Source organism: Ammodytes marinus (genome assembly GCF_949987685.1).
Source record: "Ammodytes marinus genome assembly, chromosome: 5".
NCBI classification, from domain to species: domain Eukaryota; kingdom Metazoa; phylum Chordata; class Actinopteri; order Uranoscopiformes; family Ammodytidae; genus Ammodytes; species Ammodytes marinus.
In genome coordinates, this window is record NC_137234.1 from 26,986,938 (window position 1) to 27,000,853 (window position 13,916).

A 13,916-nucleotide genomic window follows, 5' to 3' on the forward strand; every position below is an offset into this window, starting at 1 on the left:
GTTGCCGGGTCGGCTTGTGCAGCTGACACCGGGCTGACCAAGCGCATGCTGTCATACAGTAAAACGCAAAATGTGTTATTTTTTGATTTTTAAAACCCTTTTGAGTAGTGCTATCTAAAAGGGCCAATACATTCTAATCATTCAAATCTCTGCAGACGTGTATTTCTTTTATGGGGACCATTATCGGACAATTGGTGCGTCTTTTTCTCCTCTACCACTTATATTATGCCCGCACCCCCAGTTGGTTGCATTTCAGACCAGCAACACGCTTTTTTTAGTGGCGATTTTTGAGTCAGACCACTTTTTCTTCATTTATGTAAAGAAATGGCAACATATAATTGTAGGCCTACATGCTGTTTTATAGCATTTGAGCGATAGCCTACTGATGTAAACCTAAAATGCAAAATCCTCAGCTGGAGATCGTTTGTTGTCAACACCAACGCTGTTGACCGCAGCAGTTATTTCCTTCCTAACTGCTGCCTTCTGTCGTTCTTTGATGCCGCTTGTAATGCTCCGAAATGAAACTAATTTTTTTTCTACTTTCGCTGTTATTCTGTCAATTTCTACTTCAGAGAAGTTCCTCTTCTGTGCCGTAATGCGCATATCCATGTCGTAAAACCTCTGGGCGAGGCCTCTAAACTGAGAAAATATAGGGGCGTGATACGATTGTTTTCAGCCGCCGCATTTATCAATAATGGCCTGGCGAACGCTGAGATTGGCGAGATACGACTGTTTCATAAATCCCACGCGATACCTGGCGTAGGGAGGTATTTGCGCCAGAATCTGTACCAGTTTCCACGCAAGTTTGATAAATGAGGGCCATTGTATATCAAGGGTAACCTGGCATTCCCAGACCTGCCACTAGGCGCTGGCAAATTAAATTTGCTGCACCTGTTGGTCTGGACACTCCCCATTGAAGCTTTTTCAAAAAGTTGAGAAATCTCGACTCACGTTTCAATTGGTTCTATCTAATATGGGCGCGCCAGAGCCCTTTGTATGGTGCTCTGGGGCGGACGTAACCGGATGACAACAGTGACGTGCATGCAACATCGAAGCCGTGATAGTAAACATTAAAGATGGCTACGGATATGTTGTGTGAGTTTGAGACTGCTTTGGCCTCGACCCTTTACGATTTGGAAGACGCCACTCAAATCTTTCATTAGCAAGTAAGTGGAATGTTCTGTTTTGCCGACCGATCACGGCAAAAGTTTAATTTAACAGTTTAACAGCTGTTCGTTAAACGAACGGGGCTTAATACTTCACCTTGTGCATCGCTCTGATTGGTTGTAGTGCTATCCAACTGCGTGCAGTGGCATATGAAATGCACAAGTAGGAGCCGCCCCTTGAGTTGGAAATTACTATTGATCGTGGCCAGACCCTCTATCGTTCAAGATATCAGGGTCTGGATTTCCAGGCTATGTCAAGGGCCCAAAAGGCTAACATCTTGTTTAACTTTTAAGCACCTTTAGTAATAAAGTGAGATGCACTGGACACTTGGTTAAAAGAAGTGGTTGACTAAAGAGTAGAAAAATACATAATTTAACAGAATATAAATGTTGTCAACAGCATGGAGACCGGGACAGGCTGCTGATACTAATGCTGCTGTGGGAATATTTTATTGGCTCAGGAAAAAGCCCTGTGATAGCAACTATTGCTATTGCGAGTGCTATCTTACAGGTCTAGCACTGTTGGGATTCATAGCCACAGTTTACTCCTCATCAAAATGATACTGAAAGAGCATTTAAAGGAACATGACAATGTCCTTTACTCACTACCCTGATCTTGACCCCAAAAGAATATCTTCGGGATGAAGTGAAGTTGGATATTTGCTGGTTTGAATGTGCTGCTGAAAACTCTGGGGGAGCTGAGTCATACTACTGTATCAAGTGAGCACCAGCCAAGATCTCTGTGAATCGTTTCCAGCACCTTTTTACATTCTGAATACATACTGAATTCAGGGTGTTCTGGGACAAAACCTGGCCCCATCTGGTAATATAAGTATACATTTAGCTTCCACAGTTACACTGAGTATTGATGTACTGTATGTATCCTAATCTGTGTGGAATATTGTTAGTGCAGCTTTGTCTCGGTAGGAGCAAATTGTGTTTTTACAGCATAGTATTATCTATAAACATCAATCTCTCCATCTCTGCCTACTCCTAGCCCCCCCCTCACCCATCAATTTGTGCATAAAGGTCTGTATATTTTTCATCTTTTGCTTTTTAAAGCGACTATGAGTTTTGAAAAGCGCTATATAGGTTGAATGTATTATTATCCATCCATTCATTACCGTTCTGCTCTAGTTTCTCGTGGGCCTGCTTGACCATGGCACAGTGCCTGGAGAGGGCACTAAAGCGTTTCTCAACCTCTCCCAGCTGGTTCAGGTGGCTGTCCTTTGACCTGCTCTGCAGCGCTTGTTTCTGTTCCTTTGGAAGGGTAAAGAAAGAACAGACAAAGAAGTAGGCGCCTTCTACCGAGAGAAAAGACCAAGGAAAAAGTTGCCATAATACTGAACTGGTTCACAGATCTGAAGATGTACAGTGCAGACAACTACTGCATATTGTTTAGCACAGAAATGTTGAAATAATAACAACAATAGTTCAACAATGACCACGGTTAAGATTATATTCTGACAAAGACATTTCAATGTAAACAGCAGGTTCTTCTCACCTTAATCAGAATAAGGTCAAAGTCCAAGTAAGCCATAATCGCATTAAGCATTATTCCATATCGAGGCATGTATACACCTTAATCACACTTAATATTCCAACTGGAGCTTTTGGCATTTGCCGTTGCCAATTTGCGACGCGTGCCCTGGTTTACAGCTATTAAACTAGCAGGTGTGAACCTCCTTAAAGAAGAGGTGCCATTTTTGGCTGTCAAAACCATGCAAGACAACAGTATTGACGTAAAGAGTGCTCATTTTCCTGGGATGGGACGGGACTAATTGTGGAAAAGAACGTGCTGGTGATGTCAGACATCATAACTCTACTATACAAGTGAAAGTCGCTGGTTTATTCAGAATATGCTGATGGAGGTGTAAAAGAGAGTTTTACCATAGCTGCTGTGCATGTAAACACCTTATTTGGAATATTGTCTTAACCAGAGTATGATCCTTCAAATGAATATGAATATACGCATGTAAAGCTTCAGGTAGGCGTATTTGTTTTATCTGTGACTGGAGTCAGTCTAGCTGTTTCCCCCTGCTTTCAGTCTTTCTGTTAAACTACGCTAAATGGTTGACATAGAATACTACAGGACAAACCACTGTCAAGTGATTGAGAGGAATCCTGGTTTAACACAGCTAGTGCCTGTCTCTCTCTGTGGGTTGAAGGAATCAAGTCAGCGCACGCCTCAGAGCGCTTTATCGCTCTTCAAACTGCCATTATGGTTTGATTGTCTGTATCAAGCTGAGCAGATTCTTTTTTTCCCTTTCCCCTCCCATCCCTCGCTCCAATCCACCAGCTCGCCTCGACTCCCTCTCACTCTGCAGAGCTGCTGTTGGGTGAAGAAGGTTAAACCGAGCGAGGCCCCAGTTATAAAATATTTTAATAGAGATATTTTCCTCTGCTGTGCTGGCAGTTCAAAGTGTCACACACTCCCTATCCGTTACTCCTGATGAGCTCTTCCCTCCAAACTCATCTCTCCTTTAGCACCATTCCCTCATCCTCCTCTTTTGATTTTTCTCACTCCCACCCGTCCTCTGTCAACAATTTGAATAAGAAAATCTTTCTTACCAGCTCATTAGATTTTTTCTCCAAGTTGTACTTCAGCAACTGTAAAACAGCAGTAAAAAGAAAATCATCAAGATAAACAGTTTCCACTCTGATGGATATTATGGGTAACTGTGTGTGGATTTCAGGTTTTCCACCCTTCTTATAAAGATCTATACAATTTAAATATTCAGATGTCATAATCATCAGTGACAAAATGTTCTGCCCATTAATCCAAATTGCCATATACGTATGTGTACACATTCGATTCCCCCAGAAAATGTCTTAGTCAAGGTGGTCCCAGGCCAGGGTCACACCTTGATTTTTCTAAGCGGCACGGCGAACATTTTAGGGGTATTTTGCTCAAAGATGCCAATGCGCAGTGAAGAAATAAACAACTGTTTATTTGAATACAAAAATACAACTGACACTGACCTTACAGTTGTGCAATTTTATTTGCTATGTGAAGGTACAAATTATGTACAAACAACCAGACAGTACAAAGCACAATTAAAGAAAACTTCTACTGTTTGGGTGCAATATTATGCAGACACACTAAATACAAATAATGGACCATACACTTAACATGTGTATGCACATCAAAGTGAAAATTCTGCTTTTTAAAGTTCCTTTTTGGATGGGGGGCTGTTGTGCGATTATTGTGGACAATAGGCCTACTGTGATGCGATAGCCTATAATTCATTAATGGTTATTATTAGCCTACTTGCTTGATTTATTTCTAAATACAGAGGTTATTAATAGTTTTAGAACAGGTATTTCTCAGTTTAAAACATAAAAATAAAGCAGCATTAAAATTCAGATATTAAATAATCTTGTCCTAAACTAGCACGCTGTTTTAAAAATAACTGTGTTATCCCCTTAAAATGACTAAATACATTTCAAAGACAGTAACAGTGTGGCACTTCTGTAAACTTACTGAAACTTGCCGGGGCCATAGTGTTTTGGAGTCCTAGTCTAGCTTTGCACAGCTCTTCTTTCTGTTCAGCTAAATATCCCCATAGAGCAGCGCTGCCTTTATTATCTCCGCTAGTTCAGTGTCGGCTTGCTTCTGCTCGTTTACTCTCCCGCGTGGATGTCGTACTCACGTGTGGCGCGGTCGTGCGCGCAGTGCCACAGAGTCGCAGACACAGAGCAGCTGATTGAGAAACGCCTGGAGACACTTGCACATTTATTTACCGCAAATTGCGGCCTTTCGCGCAGTTATGACCATGCACAAGCACACATCACGCTTGCTAGTACATTAATTGTGCAGCACAAAATAAAATAAAATAAAATAAAATAAAATAAAATAAAATAAAATAAAATAAAATAAAATAAAATAAAATAAAATAAAATAAAATAAAATAAAATAAAATAAAATAAAATAAAATAAAATAAAATAAAATAAAATAAAATAATAATTATTATTTTTATTTATTTTTTGGGTCGGTCGGTAGCCAAGGCGGGGGGCTGGCGTTGGTAAGGCGGCCGCCTTAGCCATAAAGCGCTGGGGGAAACACTGGATTATGGTGCTACTTATTTACACAACACAAACAGCATTTCCACTAGGGATGGGCATTTTAAGAAATTCAATTGATCGATCATCGGGAAAATTAACGAGCAATTATCGAGTAATCGTCATCTTTTTTTACATATAAAAAAATGCCAACAGAACATCCAAAATACAGCGTTTTTACCATAGACTGTATACAAGAGGTTTTTACTCAATTACATCTTTATTCCAAGATCTTCTAGGCAAACAACAATCTATTAAGACAAGGCAACTTTTTAAAATAAAATAATAATAAAATGCGGCGCTGGTTAAAGCCCGAGGCTGAGCCAACAAGGAGCCAATGCTACGATACCTTTAAAGTTTAAACACATATGCGCCTGCTAAGATGCTGCCAAAGACTGCATAAGGGAACGGCACGTTTCTCTGAGTGGTAAAGGACCTAACGTTACTTCATCTAATCATCATCTAAAATGTGCAAATTAGTTCCCTGATGATGGCGAAGTAGGAAAGCATAGACGCTAAAGTTCACCGCTAATGCTAGCGGCGCTAACGTCACACGGTCGGATCTAGGATGTAGGCTTCAATGTACAAGTGGTACATAATTCGGTTTGTTTAAGTGTTGTACTTATACAAGGTTTCACAATGCTTAAAGGCCTACTTCACCGGTTTGAATATGAAGGTGTATTGAATTCTGAGATCCTATGTAGTATAAATGTGCGAAAAAAATTGAAATCGGTTCATCCTAGCCTGAGAAAAGGCAGAAAGAGTGTTTTTTTTAACCCTATATTTCTCTTTCTCGGGACTCACACTGCGCAACACAGCGGCTATATGATCGATAACAATTTCACGTGATCGACAATATTCTTAACGAGCAATGATCGATTAATCGATTAATTATGCCCATCCCTAATTTCCACTGAATGGATCTTCAGGGTAGGTTGTTTTGGTAGCTGAGGATTCCAAGGTCACGAATACATATTTTTCAACTTTGAGGTGTGATTGTTGTTTGGTCAACATAAGACATTTATTGTTAGAACACTGTAACTTTGCTATATCACCATGACATAAATGATATCTGTTCAATCAAAAGGAAGATGTATGATTAACCACAATTGACAAAACCTGAATAGAAATATTCATGATGTACTTATAAATAATATGTAAATGTAAATAAATTCAATAATATTATCATATAATATTTAATTGTATGAACCTGTATTCATGCATTATTTATATGCAAATAATTTATATATTTGACTTTGTTTATTTATATTATTAATTGATAAATCATATACCGTAAATTTCGGACTATAAGCCGCGCCTTTTCGACCCTGTTATTACACAGCACAGTATATGTTCTGTAGCTACTAGAGATGGGCGTTAGTAATCGAGCACTCGAGTAGGCTACTCCTCGTTTCAAAGGATGAGGAAAATCTTTTTTTCTTTACGTTTTTTTTTGTCTGTAGCCTTTAGGCCAGCGGGCCGCCCCTATTTTAAAATGTTATATACGTGTACAAAACGGATAAAATAAAGTTTAACAAAATTAAATATTTTGATGCAAGTGCAATAAACTGAGCGTTGTGTCAAACAGCAACTGCAAATAACTGCCACCTCCGTGCCACCGCAGCGCAAGCCTGTGTTCTCCACGGCACCGCAGAGCTGAACACGGTCTCTCCTTTCTCCAGAACATTTGCAGGAATATAACTGTCCAATTATTTCAAAGCAGATGATAAAGTTAGGTTTATAAAAAGGGGAGATGACACCTGATGACACCAATGAGGAATTAGTCACGGTAATTATTCACGGACACGGAGTGAGCATTACGCGGTTGGATATACAACTACTAAGTCTACTGCTTTGGTGAGTTATTTATATGTATTTAAATTGTAGGACAATCATTTTATATTATTTGCTGCCCTTCTTATTTCAAATGGTGACTTAGGCTATTTTTTTTTTGTTACAACTCCAGCCCATGCTTTTTTTCTTTTTTTCTCCCCACCGCAGACCTACTCGATCGGTTTAAATTATGGCCCGTCTATTTAATTACTTTCAGTGAGGAAAAGGTGTTTTAAACTTGTGGAAAAAAAATCCTTACTGTTTGCAGTACAGTAAGCATTGAGCGCTTTATTGCGGTGAACCGTTATTCTGCAGACAGATGTGTTGCGTTCTAAAAATAGAAAAAAGCTTAACGAGGAATCGATTGATTATCGAGGAATGCAAACAATCACTCGAGTAGCGAAAACACTACTAGTGCCCATCCCTAGCTATTGCACTAAATGGTAACACTTGAATACGTTATGCAAATATGCAACTTGTTTGTTGAAATGTTTATAAATGGGAGCATCCTCAAGCAGCCATCTCTTTCCCGACAATCCCCTCTGTGCACAAACTCTTACATATGGTAATTAAACATTAAAACACCTGCGGCTTATAGTCCAGTGCGGCTTATAGTGCGGAAAATACGGTACACTCCGTCATGTTCTCGAAACGCTATAAACTAAATATTTTTTTACAATAAAATTACAATTACAATCTTCACATTGGAGATGACAGTAACATTTGGCAATTTTCTTTAATAAACTTCTTAAACAATTAAAAGATTGTAAAAAAAAACTGTTGCAGAACATTGTTATGTCAACAAAATATGTAAAACATCTTCTGTTTTTTCATATTGTGGGGATAATTTAATATACTGTAAAGCCAGTACTTTATTAAAAAGGATCAGTGGTGTATTCATTCTTTAGATCAAGACACTCAGGGGTTATTTTAAGATGCAAGTTGGGATAGCAGGATTTTTGTCAAATGTATGTTTTGTTTTTTATTCCTAGTAAACTATTTAATTCTTAATTTTCATTATACAAGTAAAGCAACACAGAAGGTGAAATATTCAAAAGGGTTTTGTTTGATGTGTTAAAGGGGTCATCAGATTGAGAAATAATTTCTGCATCTGCCACTGCCAGCCTGCTTAAAACAACCAGGGAAATTCAGAAGTCCATCACCTATATAATATATATACAGTGTGTGTTTGTGTGTGTGTGTGTGTGTGTGTGTGTATATATATATATATATATATATATATATATATATATATACAGTATATAATATATACTTAATCATATTACTATGGATATTCATATAATTAATTATTTAGATTCAACTATGGGTGAACTAAACCATACAAATGGCGCTCACATATGTAATTAAGCAGATCCTCAAGGTATGGCAATTAAATCACTACAACGGCCACTGATGTGAAATGTGTTCAATTAAAAGGAATTAACCAGACCGTGTCACAAGAATGAACACAACCGGGCCTCACTTTAGCCAAACACAGCCGTCAGTGTCTCCCAGATAGAATATCAAAAACAGTCTCTTTTGTCTCTGTAACACGCCCGGGTTGTTAAAGTGCAGCGGAGCGTGGGGATGGCTGTAGATCACCTCTGTGGTGTCAGGCCTGAAGACCAACACTCTGGGAGCCAGACTGGCTCAGGCCTTTGCACTAACACTCTACGCCCCTGGCTCCGGAGGGACATGAGCCTGCCTTATAGGTTAATTTCTTTGAAAAGCGTAAGAGTAAAACCTTTGTTTTCTTATTTGAAGGAATGAAAGAAAAGAAAGGAAGGTGGTGGGATGAGTGGGAGTGACATAGAGACATAGAGAAGAGGCTGAGTGTGTTGTATGTCTCAGTACCTGTAACGACTTCAGCTCTTCTTTCAAGTTGTTAATCTCCTTGTCTTTTAGCTCAGCACTGACCTGGTATTTCCCCTGAAATGTTAAATTATTATTGCGGGTGTCACTTCAGCAATAAATACCAAAGCACAGCACAAAAAGAATCCACTCCTAGGGCCAAGGTTGTGCAATTGAGATTAGTGAATTTACAACTCCACTAAAAACATAAATTGAATAAAATGCTCAAAGTATCACTTTGACGTTTTTGGGAATAAGCTCTTCATACCTTTTCCTCCTCAATGTTTCTAATTTTGGCCTGAAACTTCAGAAGGGAAAATAAACTGTTCAGAAGGTTGAATGCATTGTCAAAAGCCTTTGTTAATCTATAATAACTGTAACCATACATTAAAAACATACCTGCTTCTTAATGTTGATGAGTGACTCGGTGTGCTGGTTTACCACTGTTTCAGCTTGATGCTGTTGGGATTCCTGTCATACAGAAAAAGACTAAATTCATCAAAACAACTGATAACCAACAATATATTAAATATCAAAATGTACTTTTTGCTAGTAATACAAGTGCCTTTTTGTGAATGTTCACGTATCTAATGTTAGGCCCATCTGTACCTTCTCCCACTCCAGCTCCTGTTTCTCCAACACGAGTCTACTGATCTGATCCTCAAAGCGTGTCTCAGCATCCTGAACCATGGAAAGACATTATCATTTACATAAAAGACTGACACTCCACCACCTTAACTAAGAGCAATCAAACATAAGGAGAGAAAGATACATTCACAATCAGACACAAAGACAACCTGGAGGAATCTGCCAAATGAAATAAACTATTAGATAAGATAGTCAATTTAGATTTAGGGCGACGGCTAGTACAATGCGCTCTTTTCAGGTATGGCATAGACTGAAAATCCATTCAATCTTTCTTTCTGTAGTCAAAAACTCTCTGGAGTTGAGCCAGAACTGTGGTAAGTTCCCTCGGTTCATTCCTCCGTATCTTTTGCAGAGGCACACAGAGAAAGAGGAACATTAGAGGGGAGGTGATATTTGTGGAAAGCCATCCCTATCCTCCCTCTTCTCCTGGGAGAAGGCAGGTAAAAGTCAATTGCTCTCTATATCCACAGGACTTTTTTATGTGCACGTGGGAGCTGGTTAACTCACTGAGTTTATTTTATAAGTTCCTATTAAACTATGCTACCAGCGTGGCACTGCACTTTAAAAAAAGAGGAGTGCACAGGAGATAAAGCTGTTATTTTTCCACTGAGGAATAATTAGTGTGTGTGTGTGTGTGTGTGTGTGTGTGTGTGTGTGTGTGTGTGTGTGTGTGTGTGTGTGTGTGTGTGTGTGTGTGTGTGTGTGTGTGTGTGTGTGTGTGTGTGTATGTGTGTGTGTGTGTGTGTGTGTGTGTGTGTGTGTGTGTGTGTGTGTGTGTGTGCGTGTATGTTTATATGTTTAAAAAGACACTACAAAGCTTTATTAAGCCTGGTAATCCGTGTTAATCAAAATAGGCAATAGCAAAAAAAGAGCACTAAAACCTTTTAATATATTTTGCTGTAACAGTATCTTAAGATATATGGTTGGTTTACTCATTCAGTGAACATTTGAGACTGTGAACATTATATATTTTGCTATGGCTTTTCATTTATTGCTGTTCTGAATGGATGCTTTTTACTGGGTGTTAAAAAAAGAAAAAAAAAGTATCTGGCCATGAAAAAGTGATGGTTTATTCAATAGGTTAGTTGGAAGAAGTCAGAGCCAGTTCATCCTTTACTTTTATTTCATAATGTTATGGTAGTTCAATGGTTCTTCAGTTCAATCGCTTGGAATAATAAGTTGTTATTTGAATATGCTCACCCAACATTTATTTTCCTACATGAAGCTCTTTTCCATTTAGTGTTAAGTCTACCAGTGTACCACAATCTCACCAACTAAAGCATCGGGATGTACTGTATTAATAGAGAGAAAACAAACCAAATGGAATTTGACCTGCGCAGGAATGTCCGGCTCCATCATGACATCCTCTTTCTCTTTAACCTCACACACCCACAGACGACACAACTACAAAGTGCTACTTGGATAACAGCAGCGCCTGAGGAGGGTCAGACTGTTATACCATATTATGTTTGTTCCCCAGTTTACATGACTATAACAATAAAACTAAATGGCAACAAACGACCAACATCCCATTTTTGCTCTCCTAACCTTTAAGTACACTCAGAATGTGTGTGAGGTTGAAAGTACTTGCTCGAGGGTAGAACACATTTTTTTTTGTGTTACTTTTACAAACAAATTTCCTTTCTACTTATTGCTCAGGAGCCAAATGGCTTATATGACCCCCATCTTGACGAAATGTGCATCAAACCTAGCTGGCTCTTGTCCAGATGGCCAAAAAGGGCAGCTGGCTTCCTCATAGGACACTATAATACAAAACTCCCCCACGATTTCCTCAAGAGTACACTGCTCTTTAGCCGTAGCCATAAGTTTGCAAGTTGCACTTGCACATAGCGATGTAACGTAGAGGAACAGCGGATGTAACGATGAAAACATTTCACATTTGGTCATTTCTGTTAAAGCTTTACTTAAAATCCTTTAAGGCTGGCTAACTACAAACGTTCCACTGCTGCTTTTATAAAGTGTGTTTTCTGAACTTAGGTTTAATAAGTGTTTCAAAGGCATCTTATGAGATATGAAAATGTTAAACCAGATGAATAAGCTAACTGAACTAGACAACAAGTGTTACAGTGCAATTTTCTCTATTTAAATGTCTAGTTAGTTAAAATACAAATACTGCTCTCAAAATGTTTCAAATATAAATATATTTATTTATCGAGCCGGGGCTATGTATAAACAGTTAACACCCAACTTTTTTTCAGCATGCACACTTGACAGACAGGTAGCAGATGTTTAGAAGATATTAGCTGATTTTGACAAAAAGTGTTCTAGATTACAATAGTTTAGCATGCCTAACGAGACAAGATTAATTGATTCCACTTGGATGATGTACTCCTACTTTCTGTATAGTTCAGCAGGTTCAGTGAACTTCCAAACACATATGCACTGACATAAAAAGCCCCACACCCCTACAACAAATGTAACAATTGCTACTATACCCTCCGAATATGCAGCTCCTCGACAGCCTCTAGTAAATGGGTTTTAAATTCCAACAACTGTAGTAAGATGGTGCCGTCACTTTCAGTTGGACAGCGAGCACTCGACAAAGGCATCTCCTGCTCCAACGCAGCTACTCCCACCTGCAAAAGGGAAATAAATGTTTCTTATTTAGCTACTCAAATACCCACCAAATCTAAAGGAAATGCATCAATTTAAAATACAAAAAATGAAGGCCATTTGCTGAGGCTGTAACACAAGTAAGTAAGTGTTTCATGTCATTCCCTACTACTGTACAAGATAATAAGTTAAGAATCTAACTTCATCAAAAAGGAAATGGTCAAACAACAATGAGTGATTTATCAGTCACAAAGTTAAATATAGTATATATATATAAACAGTATATCAGGAAACAGGCAGAAAACATTCAAAATAAAATACAGAGCAATGTTTTATATATAAAAGTCTTCTTTAAATAATCTACTGGTATAATGAATAAACAAATGAACTGATTAATGTTATTTGCTTTGTGTTCTACTGTCAGAAGTCTTAATTTACGGTAGCGTGGGTGGGGGCTGGCCCAGAGTCTGCTCTGAGATCCATGAAGTCGTTTAGAGCGGACCAAGGTCTAACTGGGCCTCTGCTGCCTGTTAATGAAAAAAAAATGGTTAATGGAATTGAGTGTTTAATAAGCAGTGACACCCTGCTATCCCACTTATAAGCTTATAATTACTTCCTCATCTGCACTTTTTTTTTTTACTGCTAACTGATTTTATTAGAAATAATAGGCTAGCACATTAAAGCCTCATAATGTTTCTCAATCCCTACAATCTAACCTAATGGCTTTGGAATGACCATTAGGATTTTTTTCTTTCTTTGTTTTACACCACTTCCATTGCAGTGAGAAGATAACACCTTGATAAGCCATCTAGGTTCATGATGAAACCAGCCCATTGACACTAATAGGGGTCAAAGCAATAACACTGAATGGACAAATTGCACTGTCAATGCTTTTTAAATTATCTAGGTTATTTAATTTGACCTGTGGATAGTCCTTGGCAACTGTCTCGGTCCCCTAAAAACAACCAAGAAACTGAGTGACACACTCTACTGCATACACGCAAACACACACCTACGGGAAAATATGACTATTTAAGTGGGAGGTCTCCACTAGCCACTGATCTCTTAATAGAACAGACCTTTTTTCTCCCATTTAACCTGCACTGGTATCAATCATATTGGAGAATTAAATGATCCCTGCTGGAATTGGCTACTATCATAAAATGACAGTGTGACCCCAGGCAGAGGGAGGGAAGGGATTTGCAAACGTGTGTCAGTGTGTCAAAGTGACAATGTATGTGTGTCTTTATGTGCAGTGCACACTGTGAATGTGTGTGTATGTATGTGTGTGTGTGTGTGTGTGTGTGCGTGCGTGCGTGTGTGTATGTGTGACCGCGAGGGAGGGAGTAGACCGCAATGTCTTTATTTGTTTCTCAGTTGAGCAGGTATTAACCACTATCCTAAAGCCATGAAATAGACAAATTAAAAGAGATGCCCCTTATTAAATGGGATCATTTCTTTCATGCAACATGATGTTTGTATTACCTTTGAGTGAGTTATGTTAGTAACTGTTCTGTAATGCACTGAAGCTAACAGCAAAACAGTCAGTAACTGAAGGACTGCAATAATATTGTAAAAGTGTAATAGGCCATTTTCCTGGAGACACTTACTTTTGTCCCAGTATGAAAAGCACTAAGGATGGTTGAGGATGCATTTAGTTGCTTCAGTTTCAGGCTCATGGTATTGTTAATTGTACATGCTGGCTCACTGTCACACTGACAGAGCCCTCATTAATGTGATAAGTTACATCCTGAACTCATATCAATATGTCTGCTCTGCTG